The following is a 22,344-nucleotide window of genomic DNA, read 5'->3' as shown; positions in this document are numbered from 1 at the left end:
CAGCGCCTGCCGCCGCTCGCCCTAAGAGCCTGCTCAGCGGCCCCAGCCGCCGGCGCAGCGCGCCTTGGCCGCCCCGGCAGCCTCCAGCTTTGGCCGCCCAGCCCCGCCCCGGCCCGCCCCGGCCCGCCCCGGCCCGCCCCGCCTGGCCAAGGGTGCGGGTCCCGGCCAGCCGGCCCAAGAGTCCGGCCTCCAAGCAGGCAGGTGGCGGCGACCGGGAGGAAGGCAGTCAGCCAGGCGGGAAGGCCGCCCGGGTCGCGCCCCCTGCCCTTCCTGCGAAGCCCCACGGCCCCCCTCAGTCCGGCCGGGGCTCTCCTGCCGCCTGCTCGCCCCTCGCCCCCGGCGGCGGCACCGGGAGGCACTCGGGCCGCCTGCTTCCGCCGACATCTGGCCGAGCGCCTCCCGTCTCTCCCCCTGCCCAGCGTGGGGTGGCCCCGGCCTCCACTCGCCCTCCCCCCACCCCGGCCCGTCCCCTGGCGGGGCCTCCCTTTGCCTCCCCTTCCTCCAAGGGGCCCTCGCCGGGCCCGGCTCTCGGCCCCAGTCCCGGCCCCGGGCCCGGTCCCCGGCCCACCTGTCCCTCCCGCCTTTGCCCCTCGTCGCCCTCCTGGCCGGCCGTGGCCCTCCAGGGCCACGCGGGACTCGGAGGAGCACGGCGAACCCTTGCGCGCCAGGCTGCTCCTAGGTGCCGCGGAGGCCCTCTGGTACTTCCCACCGGACCCCCGAGCCCTGGTGCTGGCGGGGGAGGGCACCGGGGAGCGGCGAAAGACCACGCACGAGCCACACGCCTACCGACGAGGGACGTCCTGCCCACTGGCCAGTCAGGACCCCACGTAGGCTCCCGGTCCTGCTGGGGGGCTGGAGGTGGGGCAGGCGGCGCTTAGCCTGACGGGAGGGTCGGTGGGGGGCCAGGGCGGTGGGGCAGGCGCGTTGGCCCAGCTGCCCAGCTCACTGGTGAGCTTCCCCGATGGGAGGAGGGAGGGCGGGTTGTGGGGTGGGGTGGGGTGGCGGCGGGGGCGTGGGTGGGGACGGGCGACCGGCGCGGGGAGGGCGGGCGGCCCCCGCCATCCGCACCTCACCCCCCGCTGACCGCGGGCAGGCTGCTTCTGGCCCTGGCGGTCCAGAGCCACAGCCCTGCAGGAAACGTGCGTGGCCGTCCCCGCCCCGCGCCCGGCGCCCCGCCCCCCGCATAGCCTCCAGCTCAACACCGCACCACCCCACCCGGCCTGGACCCCCGCACGCCCCTGCTGCGGTCTCGCACCTCTCGGGGAGGCCCCCAGCTCGACTGGCCCCGGCTCCCCTAGTTCTGTGTGCCCGACGGCCAGGAGGACCCGTCCTCACTCACTCATCGGGGTCAGGCCACTTGAGGCCACGTCTAGGCCCGCGCGGGACACCGGGCAGGAGGGCACCTGTTCCTCCCGGGCACGAGATCCCCACCTCAAGGCCGCCTCACCACCGCCCCCACGCCCGCCTCGTCGCCTCCCCGACCCCCCTCCCCCCCCCACGCCACACCTCAGAGAGAGAGGCTGGCTAGTCGGCCGAGTGTCCGGCGGCCACCGCCACCACCACCGTTGTGGCCGTCTCACGTCCCCACCCGCACCCCCAGCCCCAGGCCCAGCCCCAGCCCCAGCCTCAGCCCCAGCCCCAGCCCCACCCCCACCCCCAGAGTACACGAAGCAAGTTGCCCGGGGAGGGCAAGGGGCCCGCCCGCCCCGGGTGTCTTCTCCTCCCAATCCACTAGCAGACATCCCGGCACACCAGGAGGCAGGCCTGCAGAGCCAGGAAGGGTGGGCAGAGCCCGAGGGAAGGAGGGCAGCCGAGCAGCCAAGTTGGGGCAGAGGCCGGTCGGGGTGGAGGGTGGGGGGGCGGCAGGGCGGAGGCGGCCCGGGTGGCTCCCGAAGGCCCTCTGAGCCAGGGGCCTGCCCCCGCTGGACAAGGACAGAGCTCCGGCCCCAAGGAGAGGCTCTGGCGCCACGGGGAGCGTCTCCCACCGCCACGAGGGCAGGGCGCGCTCCCGCAGGGCCTGAACCTGAAGGCCCGGGCGGGGGGTGGGAGCGGGGGAGAGTAGGGGCGGCCGGGAAGCGCTGCGGCCCGACTGGACTGGAGTGCCGGGCCGCCGTCGTCCGCCGTCGTCGTCGTCGCCGTCGTCGTCCTCGTCGACGCCGCCGCCACCCCCGAAGCTTTCCTGGTGCCCGAGGGCCGCTGGCCGGGCCCCTGGGCCGGGCTTCTTGGCCTGGTTGCGTCCCTGTCCGTGTCCGTGTGTCCCTGTGCCCCGTGGGTTGGCGGCAAAAGAGAAAAGGAGGCGTAAAAGCCTACAGCACCCGGTATTCCCAGGCGGTCTCCCATCCAAGTACTAACCAGGCCCGACCCTGCTTAGCTTCCGAGATCAGACGAGATCGGGCGCGTTCAGGGTGGTATGGCCGTAGACGTCAGCGCCTGCCGCCGCTCGCCCTAAGAGCCTGCTCAGCGGCCCCAGCCGCCGGCGCAGCGCGCCTTGGCCGCCCCGGCAGCCTCCAGCTTTGGCCGCCCAGCCCCGCCCCGGCCCGCCCCGCCTGGCCAAGGGTGCGGGTCCCGGCCAGCCGGCCCAAGAGTCCGGCCTCCAAGCAGGCAGGTGGCGGCGACCGGGAGGAAGGCAGTCAGCCAGGCGGGAAGGCCGCCCGGGTCGCGCCCCCTGCCCTTCCTGCGAAGCCCCACGGCCCCCCTCAGTCCGGCCGGGGCTCTCCTGCCGCCTGCTCGCCCCTCGCCCCCGGCGGCGGCACCGGGAGGCACTCGGGCCGCCTGCTTCCGCCGACATCTGGCCGAGCGCCTCTCGTCTCTCCCCCTGCCCAGCGTGGGGTGGCCCCGGCCTCCACTCGCCCTCCCCCCACCCCGGCCCGTCCCCTGGCGGGGCCTCCCTTTGCCTCCCCTTCCTCCAAGGGGCCCTCGCCGGGCCCGGCTCTCGGCCCCAGTCCCGGCCCCGGGCCCGGTCCCCGGCCCACCTGTCCCTCCCGCCTTTGCCCCTCGTCGCCCTCCTGGCCGGCCGTGGCCCTCCAGGGCCACGCGGGACTCGGAGGAGCACGGCGAACCCTTGCGCGCCAGGCTGCTCCTAGGTGCCGCGGAGGCCCTCTGGTACTTCCCACCGGACCCCCGAGCCCTGGTGCTGGCGGGGGAGGGCACCGGGGAGCGGCGAAAGACCACGCACGAGCCACACGCCTACCGACGAGGGACGTCCTGCCCACTGGCCAGTCAGGACCCCACGTAGGCTCCCGGTCCTGCTGGGGGGCTGGAGGTGGGGCAGGCGGCGCTTAGCCTGACGGGAGGGTCGGTGGGGGGCCAGGGCGGTGGGGCAGGCGCGTTGGCCCAGCTGCCCAGCTCACTGGTGAGCTTCCCCGATGGGAGGAGGGAGGGCGGGTTGTGGGGTGGGGTGGGGTGGCGGCGGGGGCGTGGGTGGGGACGGGCGACCGGCGCGGGGAGGGCGGGCGGCCCCCGCCATCCGCACCTCACCCCCCGCTGACCGCGGGCAGGCTGCTTCTGGCCCTGGCGGTCCAGAGCCACAGCCCTGCAGGAAACGTGCGTGGCCGTCCCCGCCCCGCGCCCGGCGCCCCGCCCCCCGCATAGCCTCCAGCTCAACACCGCACCACCCCACCCGGCCTGGACCCCCGCACGCCCCTGCTGCGGTCTCGCACCTCTCGGGGAGGCCCCCAGCTCGACTGGCCCCGGCTCCCCTAGTTCTGTGTGCCCGACGGCCAGGAGGACCCGTCCTCACTCACTCATCGGGGTCAGGCCACTTGAGGCCACGTCTAGGCCCGCGCGGGACACCGGGCAGGAGGGCACCTGTTCCTCCCGGGCACGAGATCCCCACCTCAAGGCCGCCTCACCACCGCCCCCACGCCCGCCTCGTCGCCTCCCCGACCCCCCTCCCCCCCCCACGCCACACCTCAGAGAGAGAGGCTGGCTAGTCGGCCGAGTGTCCGGCGGCCACCGCCACCACCACCGTTGTGGCCGTCTCACGTCCCCACCCGCACCCCCAGCCCCAGGCCCAGCCCCAGCCCCAGCCTCAGCCCCAGCCCCAGCCCCACCCCCACCCCCAGAGTACACGAAGCAAGTTGCCCGGGGAGGGCAAGGGGCCCGCCCGCCCCGGGGAGGGCAAGGGGCCCGCCCGCCCCGGGTGTCTTCTCCTCCCAATCCACTAGCAGACATCCCGGCACACCAGGAGGCAGGCCTGCAGAGCCAGGAAGGGTGGGCAGAGCCCGAGGGAAGGAGGGCAGCCGAGCAGCCAAGTTGGGGCAGAGGCCGGTCGGGGTGGAGGGTGGGGGGGCGGCAGGGCGGAGGCGGCCCGGGTGGCTCCCGAAGGCCCTCTGAGCCAGGGGCCTGCCCCCGCTGGACAAGGACAGAGCTCCGGCCCCAAGGAGAGGCTCTGGCGCCACGGGGAGCGTCTCCCACCGCCACGAGGGCAGGGCGCGCTCCCGCAGGGCCTGAACCTGAAGGCCCGGGCGGGGGGTGGGAGCGGGGGAGAGTAGGGGCGGCCGGGAAGCGCTGCGGCCCGACTGGACTGGAGTGCCGGGCCGCCGTCGTCCGCCGTCGTCGTCGTCGCCGTCGTCTTCCTCGTCGACGCCGCCGCCACCCCCGAAGCTTTCCTGGTGCCCGAGGGCCGCTGGCCGGGCCCCTGGGCCGGGCTTCCTGGCCTGGTTGCGTCCCTGTCCGTGTCCGTGTGTCCCTGTGCCCCGTGGGTTGGCGGCAAAAGAGAAAAGGAGGCGTAAAAGCCTACAGCACCCGGTATTCCCAGGCGGTCTCCCATCCAAGTACTAACCAGGCCCGACTCTGCTTAGCTTCCGAGATCAGACGAGATCGGGCGCGTTCAGGGTGGTATGGCCGTAGACGTCAGCGCCTGCCGCCGCTCGCCCTAAGAGCCTGCTCAGCGGCCCCAGCCGCCGGCGCAGCGCGCCTTGGCCGCCCCGGCAGCCTCCAGCTTTGGCCGCCCAGCCCCGCCCCGGCCCGCCCCGCCTGGCCAAGGGTGCGGGTCCCGGCCAGCCGGCCCAAGAGTCCGGCCTCCAAGCAGGCAGGTGGCGGCGACCGGGAGGAAGGCAGTCAGCCAGGCGGGAAGGCCGCCCGGGTCGCGCCCCCTGCCCTTCCTGCGAAGCCCCACGGCCCCCCTCAGTCCGGCCGGGGCTCTCCTGCCGCCTGCTCGCCCCTCGCCCCCGGCGGCGGCACCGGGAGGCACTCGGGCCGCCTGCTTCCGCCGACATCTGGCCGAGCGCCTCTCGTCTCTCCCCCTGCCCAGCGTGGGGTGGCCCCGGCCTCCACTCGCCCTTCCCCCACCCCGGCCCGTCCCCTGGCGGGGCCTCCCTTTGCCTCCCCTTCCTCCAAGGGGCCCTCGCCGGGCCCGGCTCTCGGCCCCAGTCCCGGCCCCGGGCCCGGTCCCCGGCCCACCTGTCCCTCCCGCCTTTGCCCCTCGTCGCCCTCCTGGCCGGCCGTGGCCCTCCAGGGCCACGCGGGACTCGGAGGAGCACGGCGAACCCTTGCGCGCCAGGCTGCTCCTAGGTGCCGCGGAGGCCCTCTGGTACTTCCCACCGGACCCCCGAGCCCTGGTGCTGGCGGGGGAGGGCACCGGGGAGCGGCGAAAGACCACGCACGAGCCACACGCCTACCGACGAGGGACGTCCTGCCCACTGGCCAGTCAGGACCCCACGTAGGCTCCCGGTCCTGCTGGGGGGCTGGAGGTGGGGCAGGCGGCGCTTAGCCTGACGGGAGGGTCGGTGGGGGGCCAGGGCGGTGGGGCAGGCGCGTTGGCCCAGCTGCCCAGCTCACTGGTGAGCTTCCCCGATGGGAGGAGGGAGGGCGGGTTGTGGGGTGGGGTGGGGTGGCGGCGGGGGCGTGGGTGGGGACGGGCGACCGGCGCGGGGAGGGCGGGCGGCCCCCGCCATCCGCACCTCACCCCCCGCTGACCGCGGGCAGGCTGCTTCTGGCCCTGGCGGTCCAGAGCCACAGCCCTGCAGGAAACGTGCGTGGCCGTCCCCGCCCCGCGCCCGGCGCCCCGCCCCCCGCATAGCCTCCAGCTCAACACCGCACCACCCCACCCGGCCTGGACCCCCGCACGCCCCTGCTGCGGTCTCGCACCTCTCGGGGAGGCCCCCAGCTCGACTGGCCCCGGCTCCCCTAGTTCTGTGTGCCCGACGGCCAGGAGGACCCGTCCTCACTCACTCATCGGGGTCAGGCCACTTGAGGCCACGTCTAGGCCCGCGCGGGACACCGGGCAGGAGGGCACCTGTTCCTCCCGGGCACGAGATCCCCACCTCAAGGCCGCCTCACCACCGCCCCCACGCCCGCCTCGTCGCCTCCCCGACCCCCCTCCCCCCCCCACGCCACACCTCAGAGAGAGAGGCTGGCTAGTCGGCCGAGTGTCCGGCGGCCACCGCCACCACCACCGTTGTGGCCGTCTCACGTCCCCACCCGCACCCCCAGCCCCAGGCCCAGCCCCAGCCCCAGCCTCAGCCCCAGCCCCAGCCCCACCCCCACCCCCAGAGTACACGAAGCAAGTTGCCCGGGGAGGGCAAGGGGCCCGCCCGCCCCGGGGAGGGCAAGGGGCCCGCCCGCCCCGGGTGTCTTCTCCTCCCAATCCACTAGCAGACATCCCGGCACACCAGGAGGCAGGCCTGCAGAGCCAGGAAGGGTGGGCAGAGCCCGAGGGAAGGAGGGCAGCCGAGCAGCCAAGTTGGGGCAGAGGCCGGTCGGGGTGGAGGGTGGGGGGGCGGCAGGGCGGAGGCGGCCCGGGTGGCTCCCGAAGGCCCTCTGAGCCAGGGGCCTGCCCCCGCTGGACAAGGACAGAGCTCCGGCCCCAAGGAGAGGCTCTGGCGCCACGGGGAGCGTCTCCCACCGCCACGAGGGCAGGGCGCGCTCCCGCAGGGCCTGAACCTGAAGGCCCGGGCGGGGGGTGGGAGCGGGGGAGAGTAGGGGCGGCCGGGAAGCGCTGCGGCCCGACTGGACTGGAGTGCCGGGCCGCCGTCGTCCGCCGTCGTCGTCGTCGCCGTCGTCTTCCTCGTCGACGCCGCCGCCACCCCCGAAGCTTTCCTGGTGCCCGAGGGCCGCTGGCCGGGCCCCTGGGCCGGGCTTCCTGGCCTGGTTGCGTCCCTGTCCGTGTCCGTGTGTCCCTGTGCCCCGTGGGTTGGCGGCAAAAGAGAAAAGGAGGCGTAAAAGCCTACAGCACCCGGTATTCCCAGGCGGTCTCCCATCCAAGTACTAACCAGGCCCGACTCTGCTTAGCTTCCGAGATCAGACGAGATCGGGCGCGTTCAGGGTGGTATGGCCGTAGACGTCAGCGCCTGCCGCCGCTCGCCCTAAGAGCCTGCTCAGCGGCCCCAGCCGCCGGCGCAGCGCGCCTTGGCCGCCCCGGCAGCCTCCAGCTTTGGCCGCCCAGCCCCGCCCCGGCCCGCCCCGCCTGGCCAAGGGTGCGGGTCCCGGCCAGCCGGCCCAAGAGTCCGGCCTCCAAGCAGGCAGGTGGCGGCGACCGGGAGGAAGGCAGTCAGCCAGGCGGGAAGGCCGCCCGGGTCGCGCCCCCTGCCCTTCCTGCGAAGCCCCACGGCCCCCCTCAGTCCGGCCGGGGCTCTCCTGCCGCCTGCTCGCCCCTCGCCCCCGGCGGCGGCACCGGGAGGCACTCGGGCCGCCTGCTTCCGCCGACATCTGGCCGAGCGCCTCTCGTCTCTCCCCCTGCCCAGCGTGGGGTGGCCCCGGCCTCCACTCGCCCTCCCCCCACCCCGGCCCGTCCCCTGGCGGGGCCTCCCTTTGCCTCCCCTTCCTCCAAGGGGCCCTCGCCGGGCCCGGCTCTCGGCCCCAGTCCCGGCCCCGGGCCCGGTCCCCGGCCCACCTGTCCCTCCCGCCTTTGCCCCTCGTCGCCCTCCTGGCCGGCCGTGGCCCTCCAGGGCCACGCGGGACTCGGAGGAGCACGGCGAACCCTTGCGCGCCAGGCTGCTCCTAGGTGCCGCGGAGGCCCTCTGGTACTTCCCACCGGACCCCCGAGCCCTGGTGCTGGCGGGGGAGGGCACCGGGGAGCGGCGAAAGACCACGCACGAGCCACACGCCTACCGACGAGGGACGTCCTGCCCACTGGCCAGTCAGGACCCCACGTAGGCTCCCGGTCCTGCTGGGGGGCTGGAGGTGGGGCAGGCGGCGCTTAGCCTGACGGGAGGGTCGGTGGGGGGCCAGGGCGGTGGGGCAGGCGCGTTGGCCCAGCTGCCCAGCTCACTGGTGAGCTTCCCCGATGGGAGGAGGGAGGGCGGGTTGTGGGGTGGGGTGGGGTGGCGGCGGGGGCGTGGGTGGGGACGGGCGACCGGCGCGGGGAGGGCGGGCGGCCCCCGCCATCCGCACCTCACCCCCCGCTGACCGCGGGCAGGCTGCTTCTGGCCCTGGCGGTCCAGAGCCACAGCCCTGCAGGAAACGTGCGTGGCCGTCCCCGCCCCGCGCCCGGCGCCCCGCCCCCCGCATAGCCTCCAGCTCAACACCGCACCACCCCACCCGGCCTGGACCCCCGCACGCCCCTGCTGCGGTCTCGCACCTCTCGGGGAGGCCCCCAGCTCGACTGGCCCCGGCTCCCCTAGTTCTGTGTGCCCGACGGCCAGGAGGACCCGTCCTCACTCACTCATCGGGGTCAGGCCACTTGAGGCCACGTCTAGGCCCGCGCGGGACACCGGGCAGGAGGGCACCTGTTCCTCCCGGGCACGAGATCCCCACCTCAAGGCCGCCTCACCACCGCCCCCACGCCCGCCTCGTCGCCTCCCCGACCCCCCTCCCCCCCCCCACGCCACACCTCAGAGAGAGAGGCTGGCTAGTCGGCCGAGTGTCCGGCGGCCACCGCCACCACCACCGTTGTGGCCGTCTCACGTCCCCACCCGCACCCCCAGCCCCAGGCCCAGCCCCAGCCCCAGCCTCAGCCCCAGCCCCAGCCCCACCCCCACCCCCAGAGTACACGAAGCAAGTTGCCCGGGGAGGGCAAGGGGCCCGCCCGCCCCGGGGAGGGCAAGGGGCCCGCCCGCCCCGGGTGTCTTCTCCTCCCAATCCACTAGCAGACATCCCGGCACACCAGGAGGCAGGCCTGCAGAGCCAGGAAGGGTGGGCAGAGCCCGAGGGAAGGAGGGCAGCCGAGCAGCCAAGTTGGGGCAGAGGCCGGTCGGGGTGGAGGGTGGGGGGGCGGCAGGGCGGAGGCGGCCCGGGTGGCTCCCGAAGGCCCTCTGAGCCAGGGGCCTGCCCCCGCTGGACAAGGACAGAGCTCCGGCCCCAAGGAGAGGCTCTGGCGCCACGGGGAGCGTCTCCCACCGCCACGAGGGCAGGGCGCGCTCCCGCAGGGCCTGAACCTGAAGGCCCGGGCGGGGGGTGGGAGCGGGGGAGAGTAGGGGCGGCCGGGAAGCGCTGCGGCCCGACTGGACTGGAGTGCCGGGCCGCCGTCGTCCGCCGTCGTCGTCGTCGCCGTCGTCTTCCTCGTCGACGCCGCCGCCACCCCCGAAGCTTTCCTGGTGCCCGAGGGCCGCTGGCCGGGCCCCTGGGCCGGGCTTCCTGGCCTGGTTGCGTCCCTGTCCGTGTCCGTGTGTCCCTGTGCCCCGTGGGTTGGCGGCAAAAGAGAAAAGGAGGCGTAAAAGCCTACAGCACCCGGTATTCCCAGGCGGTCTCCCATCCAAGTACTAACCAGGCCCGACTCTGCTTAGCTTCCGAGATCAGACGAGATCGGGCGCGTTCAGGGTGGTATGGCCGTAGACGTCAGCGCCTGCCGCCGCTCGCCCTAAGAGCCTGCTCAGCGGCCCCAGCCGCCGGCGCAGCGCGCCTTGGCCGCCCCGGCAGCCTCCAGCTTTGGCCGCCCAGCCCCGCCCCGGCCCGCCCCGCCTGGCCAAGGGTGCGGGTCCCGGCCAGCCGGCCCAAGAGTCCGGCCTCCAAGCAGGCAGGTGGCGGCGACCGGGAGGAAGGCAGTCAGCCAGGCGGGAAGGCCGCCCGGGTCGCGCCCCCTGCCCTTCCTGCGAAGCCCCACGGCCCCCCTCAGTCCGGCCGGGGCTCTCCTGCCGCCTGCTCGCCCCTCGCCCCCGGCGGCGGCACCGGGAGGCACTCGGGCCGCCTGCTTCCGCCGACATCTGGCCGAGCGCCTCTCGTCTCTCCCCCTGCCCAGCGTGGGGTGGCCCCGGCCTCCACTCGCCCTTCCCCACCCCGGCCCGTCCCCTGGCGGGGCCTCCCTTTGCCTCCCCTTCCTCCAAGGGGCCCTCGCCGGGCCCGGCTCTCGGCCCCAGTCCCGGCCCCGGGCCCGGTCCCCGGCCCACCTGTCCCTCCCGCCTTTGCCCCTCGTCGCCCTCCTGGCCGGCCGTGGCCCTCCAGGGCCACGCGGGACTCGGAGGAGCACGGCGAACCCTTGCGCGCCAGGCTGCTCCTAGGTGCCGCGGAGGCCCTCTGGTACTTCCCACCGGACCCCCGAGCCCTGGTGCTGGCGGGGGAGGGCACCGGGGAGCGGCGAAAGACCACGCACGAGCCACACGCCTACCGACGAGGGACGTCCTGCCCACTGGCCAGTCAGGACCCCACGTAGGCTCCCGGTCCTGCTGGGGGGCTGGAGGTGGGGCAGGCGGCGCTTAGCCTGACGGGAGGGTCGGTGGGGGGCCAGGGCGGTGGGGCAGGCGCGTTGGCCCAGCTGCCCAGCTCACTGGTGAGCTTCCCCGATGGGAGGAGGGAGGGCGGGTTGTGGGGTGGGGTGGGGTGGGGTGGGGTGGGGTGGGGTGGCGGCGGGGGCGTGGGTGGGGACGGGCGACCGGCGCGGGGAGGGCGGGCGGCCCCCGCCATCCGCACCTCACCCCCCGCTGACCGCGGGCAGGCTGCTTCTGGCCCTGGCGGTCCAGAGCCACAGCCCTGCAGGAAACGTGCGTGGCCGTCCCCGCCCCGCGCCCGGCGCCCCGCCCCCCGCATAGCCTCCAGCTCAACACCGCACCACCCCACCCGGCCTGGACCCCCGCACGCCCCTGCTGCGGTCTCGCACCTCTCGGGGAGGCCCCCAGCTCGACTGGCCCCGGCTCCCCTAGTTCTGTGTGCCCGACGGCCAGGAGGACCCGTCCTCACTCACTCATCGGGGTCAGGCCACTTGAGGCCACGTCTAGGCCCGCGCGGGACACCGGGCAGGAGGGCACCTGTTCCTCCCGGGCACGAGATCCCCACCTCAAGGCCGCCTCACCACCGCCCCCACGCCCGCCTCGTCGCCTCCCCGACCCCCTCCCCCCCCCACGCCACACCTCAGAGAGAGAGGCTGGCTAGTCGGCCGAGTGTCCGGCGGCCACCGCCACCACCACCGTTGTGGCCGTCTCACGTCCCCACCCGCACCCCCAGCCCAGGCCCAGCCCCAGCCCCAGCCTCAGCCCCAGCCCCAGCCCCACCCCCACCCCAGAGTACACGAAGCAAGTTGCCCGGGGAGGGCAAGGGGCCCGCCCGCCCCGGGTGTCTTCTCCTCCCAATCCACTAGCAGACATCCCGGCACACCAGGAGGCAGGCCTGCAGAGCAGGAAGGGTGGGCAGAGCCCGAGGAAGGAGGGCAGCCGAGCAGCCAAGTTGGGGCAGAGGCCGGTCGGGGTGGAGGGTGGGGGGGCGGCAGGGCGGAGGCGGCCCGGGTGGCTCCCGAAGGCCCTCTGAGCCAGGGGCCTGCCCCCGCTGGACAAGGACAGAGCTCCGGGCCCCAAGGAGAGGCTCTGGCGCCACGGGGAGCGTCTCCCACCGCCACGAGGGCAGGGCGCGCTCCCGCAGGGCCTGAACCTGAAGGCCCGGGCGGGGGGTGGGAGCGGGGGAGAGTAGGGGCGGCCGGGAAGCGCTGCGGCCCGACTGGACTGGAGTGCCGGGCCGCCGTCGTCCGCCGTCGTCGTCGTCGCCGTCGTCGTCCTCGTCGACGCCGCCGCCACCCCCGAAGCTTTCCTGGTGCCCGAGGGCCGCTGGCCGGGCCCCTGGGCCGGGCTTCTTGGCCTGGTTGCGTCCCTGTCCGTGTCCGTGTGTCCCTGTGCCCCGTGGGTTGGCGGCAAAAGAGAAAAGGAGGCGTAAAAGCCTACAGCACCCGGTATTCCCAGGCGGTCTCCCATCCAAGTACTAACCAGGCCCGACCCTGCTTAGCTTCCGAGATCAGACGAGATCGGGCGCGTTCAGGGTGGTATGGCCGTAGACGTCAGCGCCTGCCGCCGCTCGCCCTAAGAGCCTGCTCAGCGGCCCCAGCCGCCGGCGCAGCGCGCCTTGGCCGCCCCGGCAGCCTCCAGCTTTGGCCGCCCAGCCCCGCCCCGGCCCGCCCCGGCCCGCCCCGGCCCGCCCCGCCTGGCCAAGGGTGCGGGTCCTGGCCAGCCGGCCCAAGAGTCCGGCCTCCAAGCAGGCAGGTGGCGGCGACCGGGAGGAAGGCAGTCAGCCAGGCGGGAAGGCCGCCCGGGTCGCGCCCCCTGCCCTTCCTGCGAAGCCCCACGGCCCCCCTCAGTCCGGCCGGGGCTCTCCTGCCGCCTGCTCGCCCCTCGCCCCCGGCGGCGGCACCGGGAGGCACTCGGGCCGCCTGCTTCCGCCGACATCTGGCCGAGCGCCTCTCGTCTCTCCCCCTGCCCAGCGTGGGGTGGCCCCGGCCTCCACTCGCCCTCCCCCCACCCCGGCCCGTCCCTGGCGGGGCCTCCCTTTGCCTCCCCTTCCTCCAAGGGGCCCTCGCCGGGCCCGGCTCTCGGCCCCAGTCCCGGCCCCGGGCCCGGTCCCCGGCCCACCTGTCCCTCCCGCCTTTGCCCCTCGTCGCCCTCCTGGCCGGCCGTGGCCCTCCAGGGCCACGCGGGACTCGGAGGAGCACGGCGAACCCTTGCGCGCCAGGCTGCTCCTAGGTGCCGCGGAGGCCCTCTGGTACTTCCCACCGGACCCCGAGCCCTGGTGCTGGCGGGGGAGGGCACCGGGGAGCGGCGAAAGACCACGCACGAGCCACACGCCTACCGACGAGGGACGTCCTGCCCACTGGCCAGTCAGGACCCCACGTAGGCTCCCGGTCCTGCTGGGGGGCTGGAGGTGGGGCAGGCGGCGCTTAGCCTGACGGGAGGGTCGGTGGGGGGCCAGGGCGGTGGGGCAGGCGCGTTGGCCCAGCTGCCCAGCTCACTGGTGAGCTTCCCCGATGGGAGGAGGGAGGGCGGGTTGTGGGGTGGGGTGGGGTGGCGGCGGGGGCGTGGGTGGGGACGGGCGACCGGCGCGGGGAGGGCGGGCGGCCCCCGCCATCCGCACCTCACCCCCCGCTGACCGCGGGCAGGCTGCTTCTGGCCCTGGCGGTCCAGAGCCACAGCCCTGCAGGAAACGTGCGTGGCCGTCCCCGCCCCGCGCCCGGCGCCCCGCCCCCCGCATAGCCTCCAGCTCAACACCGCACCACCCCACCCGGCCTGGACCCCCGCACGCCCCTGCTGCGGTCTCGCACCTCTCGGGGAGGCCCCCAGCTCGACTGGCCCCGGCTCCCCTAGTTCTGTGTGCCCGACGGCCAGGAGGACCCGTCCTCACTCACTCATCGGGGTCAGGCCACTTGAGGCCACGTCTAGGCCCGCGCGGGACACGGGCAGGAGGGCACCTGTTCCTCCCGGGCACGAGATCCCCACCTCAAGGCCGCCTCACCACCGCCCCCACGCCCGCCTCGTCGCCTCCCCGACCCCCCTCCCCCCCCCCACGCCACACCTCAGAGAGAGAGGCTGGCTAGTCGGCGAGTGTCCGGCGGCCACCGCCACCACCACCGTTGTGGCCGTCTCACGTCCCCACCCGCACCCCCAGCCCCAGGCCCAGCCCCAGCCCCAGCCTCAGCCCCAGCCCCAGCCCCACCCCCACCCCCAGAGTACACGAAGCAAGTTGCCCGGGGAGGGCAAGGGGCCCGCCCGCCCCGGGTGTCTTCTCCTCCAATCCACTAGCAGACATCCCGGCACACCAGGAGGCAGGCCTGCAGAGCCAGGAAGGGTGGGCAGAGCCCGAGGGAAGGAGGGCAGCCGAGCAGCCAAGTTGGGGCAGAGGCCGGTCGGGGTGGAGGGTGGGGGGGCGGCAGGGCGGAGGCGGCCCGGGTGGCTCCCGAAGGCCCTCTGAGCCAGGGGCCTGCCCCCGCTGGACAAGGACAGAGCTCCGGCCCCAAGGAGAGGCTCTGGCGCCACGGGGAGCGTCTCCCACCGCCACGAGGGCAGGGCGCGCTCCCGCAGGGCCTGAACCTGAAGGCCCGGGCGGGGGGTGGGAGCGGGGGAGAGTAGGGGCGGCCGGGAAGCGCTGCGGCCCGACTGGACTGGAGTGCCGGGCGCCGTCGTCCGCCGTCGTCGTCGTCGCCGTCGTCGTCCTCGTCGACGCCGCCGCCACCCCCGAAGCTTTCCTGGTGCCCGAGGGCCGCTGGCCGGGCCCCTGGGCCGGGCTTCTTGGCCTGGTTGCGTCCCTGTCCGTGTCCGTGTGTCCCTGTGCCCCGTGGGTTGGCGGCAAAAGAGAAAAGGAGGCGTAAAAGCCTACAGCACCCGGTATTCCCAGGCGGTCTCCCATCCAAGTACTAACCAGGCCCGACCCTGCTTAGCTTCCGAGATCAGACGAGATCGGGCGCGTTCAGGGTGGTATGGCCGTAGACGTCAGCGCCTGCCGCCGCTCGCCCTAAGAGCCTGCTCAGCGGCCCCAGCCGCCGGCGCAGCGCGCCTTGGCCGCCCCGGCAGCCTCCAGCTTTGGCCGCCCAGCCCCGCCCCGGCCCGCCCCGGCCCGCCCCGGCCCGCCCCGCCTGGCCAAGGGTGCGGGTCCCGGCCAGCCGGCCCAAGAGTCCGGCCTCCAAGCAGGCAGGTGGCGGCGACCGGGAGGAAGGCAGTCAGCCAGGCGGGAAGGCCGCCCGGGTCGCGCCCCCTGCCCTTCCTGCGAAGCCCCACGGCCCCCCTCAGTCCGGCCGGGGCTCTCCTGCCGCCTGCTCGCCCCTCGCCCCCGGCGGCGGCACCGGGAGGCACTCGGGCCGCCTGCTTCCGCCGACATCTGGCCGAGCGCCTCTCGTCTCTCCCCCTGCCCAGCGTGGGGTGGCCCCGGCCTCCACTCGCCCTCCCCCCACCCCGGCCCGTCCCTGGCGGGGCCTCCCTTTGCCTCCCCTTCCTCCAAGGGGCCCTCGCCGGGCCCGGCTCTCGGCCCCAGTCCCGGCCCCGGGCCCGGTCCCCGGCCCACCTGTCCCTCCCGCCTTTGCCCCTCGTCGCCCTCCTGGCCGGCCGTGGCCCTCCAGGGCCACGCGGGACTCGGAGGAGCACGGCGAACCCTTGCGCGCCAGGCTGCTCCTAGGTGCCGCGGAGGCCCTCTGGTACTTCCCACCGGACCCCCGAGCCCTGGTGCTGGCGGGGGAGGGCACCGGGGAGCGGCGAAAGACCACGCACGAGCCACACGCCTACCGACGAGGGACGTCCTGCCCACTGGCCAGTCAGGACCCCACGTAGGCTCCCGGTCCTGCTGGGGGCTGGAGGTGGGCAGGCGGCGCTTAGCCTGACGGGAGGGTCGGTGGGGGGCCAGGGCGGTGGGGCAGGCGCGTTGGCCCAGCTGCCCAGCTCACTGGTGAGCTTCCCCGATGGGAGGAGGGAGGGCGGGTTGTGGGGTGGGGTGGGGTGGCGGCGGGGGCGTGGGTGGGGACGGGCGACCGGCGCGGGGAGGGCGGGCGGCCCCCGCCATCCGCACCTCACCCCCCGCTGACCGCGGGCAGGCTGCTTCTGGCCCTGGCGGTCCAGAGCCACAGCCCTGCAGGAAACGTGCGTGGCCGTCCCCGCCCCGCGCCCGGCGCCCCACCCCCCGCATAGCCTCCAGCTCAACACCGCACCACCCCACCCGGCCTGGACCCCCGCACGCCCCTGCTGCGGTCTCGCACCTCTCGGGGAGGCCCCCAGCTCGACTGGCCCCGGCTCCCCTAGTTCTGTGTGCCCGACGGCCAGGAGGACCCGTCCTCACTCACTCATCGGGGTCAGGCCACTTGAGGCCACGTCTAGGCCCGCGCGGGACACCGGGCAGGAGGGCACCTGTTCCTCCCGGGCACGAGATCCCCACCTCAAGGCCGCCTCACCACCGCCCCCACGCCCGCCTCGTCGCCTCCCCGACCCCCCTCCCCCCCCCCCCACGCCACACCTCAGAGAGAGAGGCTGGCTAGTCGGCCGAGTGTCCGGCGGCCACCGCCACCACCACCGTTGTGGCCGTCTCACGTCCCCACCCGCACCCCCAGCCCCAGGCCCAGCCCCAGCCCCAGCCTCAGCCCCAGCCCCAGCCCCACCCCCACCCCCAGAGTACACGAAGCAAGTTGCCCGGGGAGGGCAAGGGCCCGCCCGCCCCGGGGAGGGCAAGGGGCCCGCCCGCCCCGGGTGTCTTCTCCTCCCAATCCACTAGCAGACATCCCGCACACCAGGAGGCAGGCCTGCAGAGCCAGGAAGGGTGGGCAGAGCCCGAGGGAAGGAGGGCAGCCGAGCAGCCAAGTTGGGGCAGAGGCCGGTCGGGGTGGAGGGTGGGGGGGCGGCAGGGCGGAGGCGGCCCGGGTGGCTCCCGAAGGCCCTCTGAGCCAGGGGCCTGCCCCCGCTGGACAAGGACAGAGCTCCGGCCCCAAGGAGAGGCTCTGGCGCCACGGGGAGCGTCTCCCACCGCCACGAGGGCAGGGCGCGCTCCCGCAGGGCCTGAACCTGAAGGCCCGGGCGGGGGGTGGGAGCGGGGGAGAGTAGGGGCGGCCGGGAAGCGCTGCGGCCCGACTGGACTGGAGTGCCGGGCCGCCGTCGTCCGCCGTCGTCGTCGTCGCCGTCGTCTTCCTCGTCGACGCCGCCGCCACCCCCGAAGCTTTCCTGGTGCCCGAGGGCCGCTGGCCGGGCCCCTGGGCCGGGCTTCCTGGCCTGGTTGCGTCCCTGTCCGTGTCCGTGTGTCCCTGTGCCCCGTGGGTTGGCGGCAAAAGAGAAAAGGAGGCGTAAAAGCCTACAGCACCCGGTATTCCCAGGCGGTCTCCCATCCAAGTACTAACCAGGCCCGACTCTGCTTAGCTTCCGAGATCAGACGAGATCGGGCGCGTTCAGGGTGGTATGGCCGTAGACGTCAGCGCCTGCCGCCGCTCGCCCTAAGAGCCTGCTCAGCGGCCCCAGCCGCCGGCGCAGCGCGCCTTGGCCGCCCCGGCAGCCTCCAGCTTTGGCCGCCCAGCCCCGCCCCGGCCCGCCCCGCCTGGCCAAGGGTGCGGGTCCCGGCCAGCCGGCCCAAGAGTCCGGCCTCCAAGCAGGCAGGTGGCGGCGACCGGGAGGAAGGCAGTCAGCCAGGCGGGAAGGCCGCCCGGGTCGCGCCCCCTGCCCTTCCTGCGAAGCCCCACGGCCCCCCTCAGTCCGGCCGGGGCTCTCCTGCCGCCTGCTCGCCCCTCGCCCCCGGCGGCGGCACCGGGAGGCACTCGGGCCGCCTGCTTCCGCCGACATCTGGCCGAGCGCCTCTCGTCTCTCCCCCTGCCCAGCGTGGGGTGGCCCCGGCCTCCACTCGCCCTTCCCCCACCCCGGCCCGTCCCCTGGCGGGGCCTCCCTTTGCCTCCCCTTCCTCCAAGGGGCCCTCGCCGGGCCCGGCTCTCGGCCCCAGTCCCGGCCCCGGGCCCGGTCCCCGGCCCACCTGTCCCTCCCGCCTTTGCCCCTCGTCGCCCTCCTGGCCGGCCGTGGCCCTCCAGGGCCACGCGGGACTCGGAGGAGCACGGCGAACCCTTGCGCGCCAGGCTGCTCCTAGGTGCCGCGGAGGCCCTCTGGTACTTCCCACCGGACCCCCGAGCCCTGGTGCTGGCGGGGGAGGGCACCGGGGAGCGGCGAAAGACCACGCACGAGCCACACGCCTACCGACGAGGGACGTCCTGCCCACTGGCCAGTCAGGACCCCACGTAGGCTCCCGGTCCTGCTGGGGGGCTGGAGGTGGGGCAGGCGGCGCTTAGCCTGACGGGAGGGTCGGTGGGGGGCCAGGGCGGTGGGCAGGCGCGTTGGCCCAGCTGCCCAGCTCACTGGTGAGCTTCCCCGATGGGAGGAGGAGGGCGGGTTGTGGGGTGGGGTGGGGTGGGGTGGGGTGGGGTGGGGTGGCGGCGGGGGCGTGGGTGGGGACGGGCGACCGGCGCGGGGAGGGCGGGCGGCCCCCGCCATCCGCACCTCACCCCCCGCTGACCGCGGGCAGGCTGCTTCTGGCCCTGGCGGTCCAGAGCCACAGCCCTGCAGGAAAACGTGCGTGGCCGTCCCCGCCCCGCGCCCGGCGCCCCGCCCCCCGCATAGCCTCCAGCTCAACACCGCACCACCCCACCCGGCTGGACCCCCCGCACGCCCCTGCTGCGGTCTCGCACCTCTCGGGGAGGCCCCCAGCTCGACTGGCCCCGGCTCCCCTAGTTCTGTGTGCCCGACGGCCAGGAGGACCCGTCCTCACTCACTCATCGGGGTCAGGCCACTTGAGGCCACGTCTAGGCCCGCGCGGGACACCGGGCAGGAGGGCACCTGTTCCTCCCGGGCACGAGATCCCCACCTCAAGGCCGCCTCACCACCGCCCCCACGCCCGCCTCGTCGCCTCCCCGACCCCCCTCCCCCCCCCCACGCCACACCTCAGAGAGAGAGGCTGGCTAGTCGGCCGAGTGTCCGGCGGCCACCGCCACCACCACCGTTGTGGCCGTCTCACGTCCCCACCCGCACCCCCAGCCCCAGGCCCAGCCCCAGCCCCAGCCTCAGCCCCAGCCCCAGCCCCACCCCCACCCCCAGAGTACACGAAGCAAGTTGCCCGGGAGGGCAAGGGGCCCGCCCGCCCCGGGTGTCTTCTCCTCCCAATCCACTAGCAGACATCCCGGCACACCAGGAGGCAGGCCTGCAGAGCCAGGAAGGGTGGGCAGAGCCCGAGGGAAGGAGGGCAGCCGAGCAGCCAAGTTGGGGCAGAGGCCGGTCGGGGTGGAGGGTGGGGGGGCGGCAGGGCGGAGGCGGCCCGGGTGGCTCCCGAAGGCCCTCTGAGCCAGGGGCCTGCCCCCGCTGGACAAGGACAGAGCTCCGGCCCCAAGGAGAGGCTCTGGCGCCACGGGGAGCGTCTCCCACCGCCACGAGGGCAGGGCGCGCTCCCGCAGGGCCTGAACCTGAAGGCCCGGGCGGGGGGTGGGAGCGGGGGAGAGTAGGGGCGGCCGGGAAGCGCTGCGGCCCGACTGGACTGGAGTGCCGGGCCGCCGTCGTCCGCCGTCGTCGTCGTCGCCGTCGTCGTCCTCGTCGACGCCGCCGCCACCCCCGAAGCTTTCCTGGTGCCCGAGGGCCGCTGGCCGGGCCCCTGGGCCGGGCTTCTTGGCCTGGTTGCGTCCCTGTCCGTGTCCGTGTGTCCCTGTGCCCCGTGGGTTGGCGGCAAAGAGAAAAGGAGGCGTAAAAGCCTACAGCACCCGGTATTCCCAGGCGGTCTCCCATCCAAGTACTAACCAGGCCCGACCCTGCTTAGCTTCCGAGATCAGACGAGATCGGGCGCGTTTCAGGGTGGTATGGCCGTAGACGTCAGCGCCTGCCGCCGCTCGCCCTAAGAGCCTGCTCAGCGGCCCCAGCCGCCGGCGCAGCGCGCCTTGGCCGCCCCGGCAGCCTCCAGCTTTGGCCGCCCAGCCCCGCCCCGGCCCGCCCCGGCCCGCCCCGGCCCGCCCCGCCTGGCCAAGGGTGCGGGTCCCGGCCAGCCGGCCCAAGAGTCCGGCCTCCAAGCAGGCAGGTGGCGGCGACCGGGAGGAAGGCAGTCAGCCAGGCGGGAAGGCCGCCCGGTCGCGCCCCCTGCCCTTCCTGCGAGCCCCACGGCCCCCCTCAGTCCGGCCGGGGCTCTCCTGCCGCCTGCTCGCCCCTCGCCCCCGGCGGCGGCACCGGGAGGCACTCGGGCCGCCTGCTTCCGCCGACATCTGGCCGAGCGCCTCCCGTCTCTCCCCCTGCCCAGCGTGGGGTGGCCCCGGCCTCCACTCGCCCTCCCCCCACCCCGGCCCGTCCCCTGGCGGGGCCTCCCTTTGCCTCCCCTTCCTCCAAGGGGCCCTCGCCGGGCCCGGCTCTCGGCCCCAGTCCCGGCCCCGGGCCCGGTCCCCGGCCCACCTGTCCCTCCCGCCTTTGCCCCTCGTCGCCCTCCTGGCCGGCCGTGGCCCTCCAGGGCCACGCGGGACTCGGAGGAGCACGGCGAACCCTTGCGCGCCAGGCTGCTCCTAGGTGCCGCGGAGGCCCTCTGGTACTTCCCACCGGACCCCCGAGCCCTGGTGCTGGCGGGGGAGGGCACCGGGGAGCGGCGAAAGACCACGCACGAGCCACACGCCTACCGACGAGGGACGTCCTGCCCACTGGCCAGTCAGGACCCCACGTAGGCTCCCGGTCCTGCTGGGGGCTGGAGGTGGGGCAGGCGGCGCTTAGCCTGACGGGAGGGTCGGTGGGGGGCCAGGCGGTGGGGCAGGCGCGTTGGCCCAGCTGCCCAGCTCACTGGTGAGCTTCCCCGATGGGAGGAGGGAGGGCGGGTTGTGGGGTGGGGTGGGGTGGCGGCGGGGGCGTGGGTGGGGACGGGCGACCGGCGCGGGGAGGGCGGGCGGCCCCCGCCATCCGCACCTCACCCCCCGCTGACCGCGGGCAGGCTGCTTCTGGCCCTGGCGGTCCAGAGCCACAGCCCTGCAGGAAACGTGCGTGGCCGTCCCCGCCCCGCGCCCGGCGCCCCGCCCCCCGCATAGCCTCCAGCTCAACACCGCACCACCCCACCCGGCCTGGACCCCCGCACGCCCCTGCTGCGGTCTCGCACCTCTCGGGGAGGCCCCCAGCTCGACTGGCCCCGGCTCCCCTAGTTCTGTGTGCCCGACGGCCAGGAGGACCCGTCCTCACTCACTCATCGGGGTCAGGCCACTTGAGGCCACGTCTAGGCCCGCGCGGGACACCGGCAGGAGGGCACCTGTTCCTCCCGGGCACGAGATCCCCACCTCAAGGCCGCCTCACCACCGCCCCCACGCCCGCCTCGTCGCCTCCCCGACCCCCCTCCCCCCCCCACGCCACACCTCAGAGAGAGAGGCTGGCTAGTCGGCCGAGTGTCCGGCGGCCACCGCCACCACCACCGTTGTGGCCGTCTCACGTCCCCACCCGCACCCCCAGCCCCAGGCCCAGCCCCAGCCCCAGCCTCAGCCCCAGCCCCAGCCCCACCCCCACCCCAGAGTACACGAAGCAAGTTGCCCGGGGAGGGCAAGGGGCCCGCCCGCCCCGGGTGTCTTCTCCTCCCAATCCACTAGCAGACATCCGGCACACCAGGAGGCAGGCCTGCAGAGCCAGGAAGGGTGGGCAGAGCCCGAGGGAAGGAGGGCAGCCGAGCAGCCAAGTTGGGGCAGAGGCCGGTCGGGGTGGAGGGTGGGGGGGCGGCAGGGCGGAGGCGGCCCGGGTGGCTCCCGAAGGCCCTCTGAGCCAGGGGCCTGCCCCCGCTGGACAAGGACAGAGCTCCGGCCCCAAGGAGAGGCTCTGGCGCCACGGGGAGCGTCTCCCACCGCCACGAGGGCAGGGCGCGCTCCCGCAGGGCCTGAACTGAAGGCCCGGGCGGGGGGTGGGAGCGGGGGAGAGTAGGGGCGGCCGGGAAGCGCTGCGGCCCGACTGGACTGGAGTGCGGGCCGCCGTCGTCCGCCGTCGTCGTCGTCGCCGTCGTCGTCCTCGTCGACGCCGCCGCCACCCCCGAAGCTTTCCTGGTGCCCGAGGGCCGCTGGCCGGGCCCCTGGGCCGGGCTTCTTGGCCTGGTTGCGTCCCTGTCCGTGTCCGTGTGTCCCTGTGCCCCGTGGGTTGGCGGCAAAAGAGAAAAGGAGGCGTAAAAGCCTACAGCACCCGGTATTCCCAGGCGGTCTCCCATCCAAGTACTAACCAGGCCCGACCCTGCTTAGCTTCCGAGATCAGACGAGATCGGGCGCGTTCAGGGTGGTATGGCCGTAGACGTCAGCGCCTGCCGCCGCTCGCCCTAAGAGCCTGCTCAGCGGCCCAGCCGCCGGCGCAGCGCGCCTTGGCCGCCCCGGCAGCCTCCAGCTTTGGCCGCCCAGCCCCGCCCCGGCCCGCCCCGGCCCGCCCCGGCCCGCCCGCCTGGCCAAGGGTGCGGGTCCCGGCCAGGCCGGCCCAAGAGTCCGGCCTCCAAGCAGGCAGGTGGCGGCGACCGGGAGGAAGGCAGTCAGCCAGGCGGGAAGGCCGCCCGGGTCGCGCCCCCTGCCCTTCCTGCGAAGCCCCACGGCCCCCCTCAGTCCGGCCGGGGCTCTCCTGCCGCCTGCTCGCCCCTCGCCCCCGGCGGCGGCACCGGGAGGCACTCGGGCCGCCTGCTTCCGCCGACATCTGGCCGAGCGCCTCTCGTCTCTCCCCTGCCCAGCGTGGGGTGGCCCCGGCTCCACTCGCCCTCCCCCACCCCGGCCCGTCCCCTGGCGGGGCCTCCCTTTAATACTATCTCTCTATG

At 75.3% G+C, this 22,344-nt stretch overlaps 9 non-coding genes across 9 annotated transcripts; all 9 read right to left on the bottom strand.

Moving 5' to 3' along the window:
* Window positions 1-2,303: 2,303 nt before the first annotated feature.
* LOC135229856 (5S ribosomal RNA) lies at window positions 2,304-2,422 on the bottom strand. The gene has a single exon (XR_010320523.1). It is a non-coding gene; the product is annotated as a 5S ribosomal RNA (ribosomal RNA).
* Window positions 2,423-4,734: 2,312 nt separating this feature from the next.
* Window positions 4,735-4,853, bottom strand: LOC135229883 (5S ribosomal RNA). Its single transcript, XR_010320550.1, has one exon. It is a non-coding gene; the product is annotated as a 5S ribosomal RNA (ribosomal RNA).
* Window positions 4,854-7,165: 2,312 nt separating this feature from the next.
* On the bottom strand, window positions 7,166-7,284 carry LOC135229882 (5S ribosomal RNA). The gene has a single exon (XR_010320549.1). It is a non-coding gene; the product is annotated as a 5S ribosomal RNA (ribosomal RNA).
* A 2,313-nt stretch (window positions 7,285-9,597) lies between these two features.
* Window positions 9,598-9,716, bottom strand: LOC135229881 (5S ribosomal RNA). The gene has a single exon (XR_010320548.1). It is a non-coding gene; the product is annotated as a 5S ribosomal RNA (ribosomal RNA).
* A 2,300-nt stretch (window positions 9,717-12,016) lies between these two features.
* Window positions 12,017-12,135, bottom strand: LOC135229889 (5S ribosomal RNA). The gene has a single exon (XR_010320556.1). It is a non-coding gene; the product is annotated as a 5S ribosomal RNA (ribosomal RNA).
* Window positions 12,136-14,435: 2,300 nt separating this feature from the next.
* LOC135229888 (5S ribosomal RNA) lies at window positions 14,436-14,554 on the bottom strand. Its single transcript, XR_010320555.1, has one exon. It is a non-coding gene; the product is annotated as a 5S ribosomal RNA (ribosomal RNA).
* Window positions 14,555-16,884: 2,330 nt separating this feature from the next.
* Window positions 16,885-17,003, bottom strand: LOC135229880 (5S ribosomal RNA). The gene has a single exon (XR_010320547.1). It is a non-coding gene; the product is annotated as a 5S ribosomal RNA (ribosomal RNA).
* A 2,303-nt stretch (window positions 17,004-19,306) lies between these two features.
* LOC135229887 (5S ribosomal RNA) lies at window positions 19,307-19,426 on the bottom strand. The gene has a single exon (XR_010320554.1). It is a non-coding gene; the product is annotated as a 5S ribosomal RNA (ribosomal RNA).
* A 2,296-nt stretch (window positions 19,427-21,722) lies between these two features.
* Window positions 21,723-21,841, bottom strand: LOC135229877 (5S ribosomal RNA). The gene has a single exon (XR_010320544.1). It is a non-coding gene; the product is annotated as a 5S ribosomal RNA (ribosomal RNA).
* Window positions 21,842-22,344: the final 503 nt, after the last annotated feature.

Source organism: Loxodonta africana, unplaced genomic scaffold (assembly GCF_030014295.1).
Source record: "Loxodonta africana isolate mLoxAfr1 unplaced genomic scaffold, mLoxAfr1.hap2 scaffold_588, whole genome shotgun sequence".
Lineage (NCBI taxonomy): Eukaryota > Metazoa > Chordata > Mammalia > Proboscidea > Elephantidae > Loxodonta > Loxodonta africana.
This window is presented reverse-complemented; position numbering and strand designations above follow the sequence as displayed.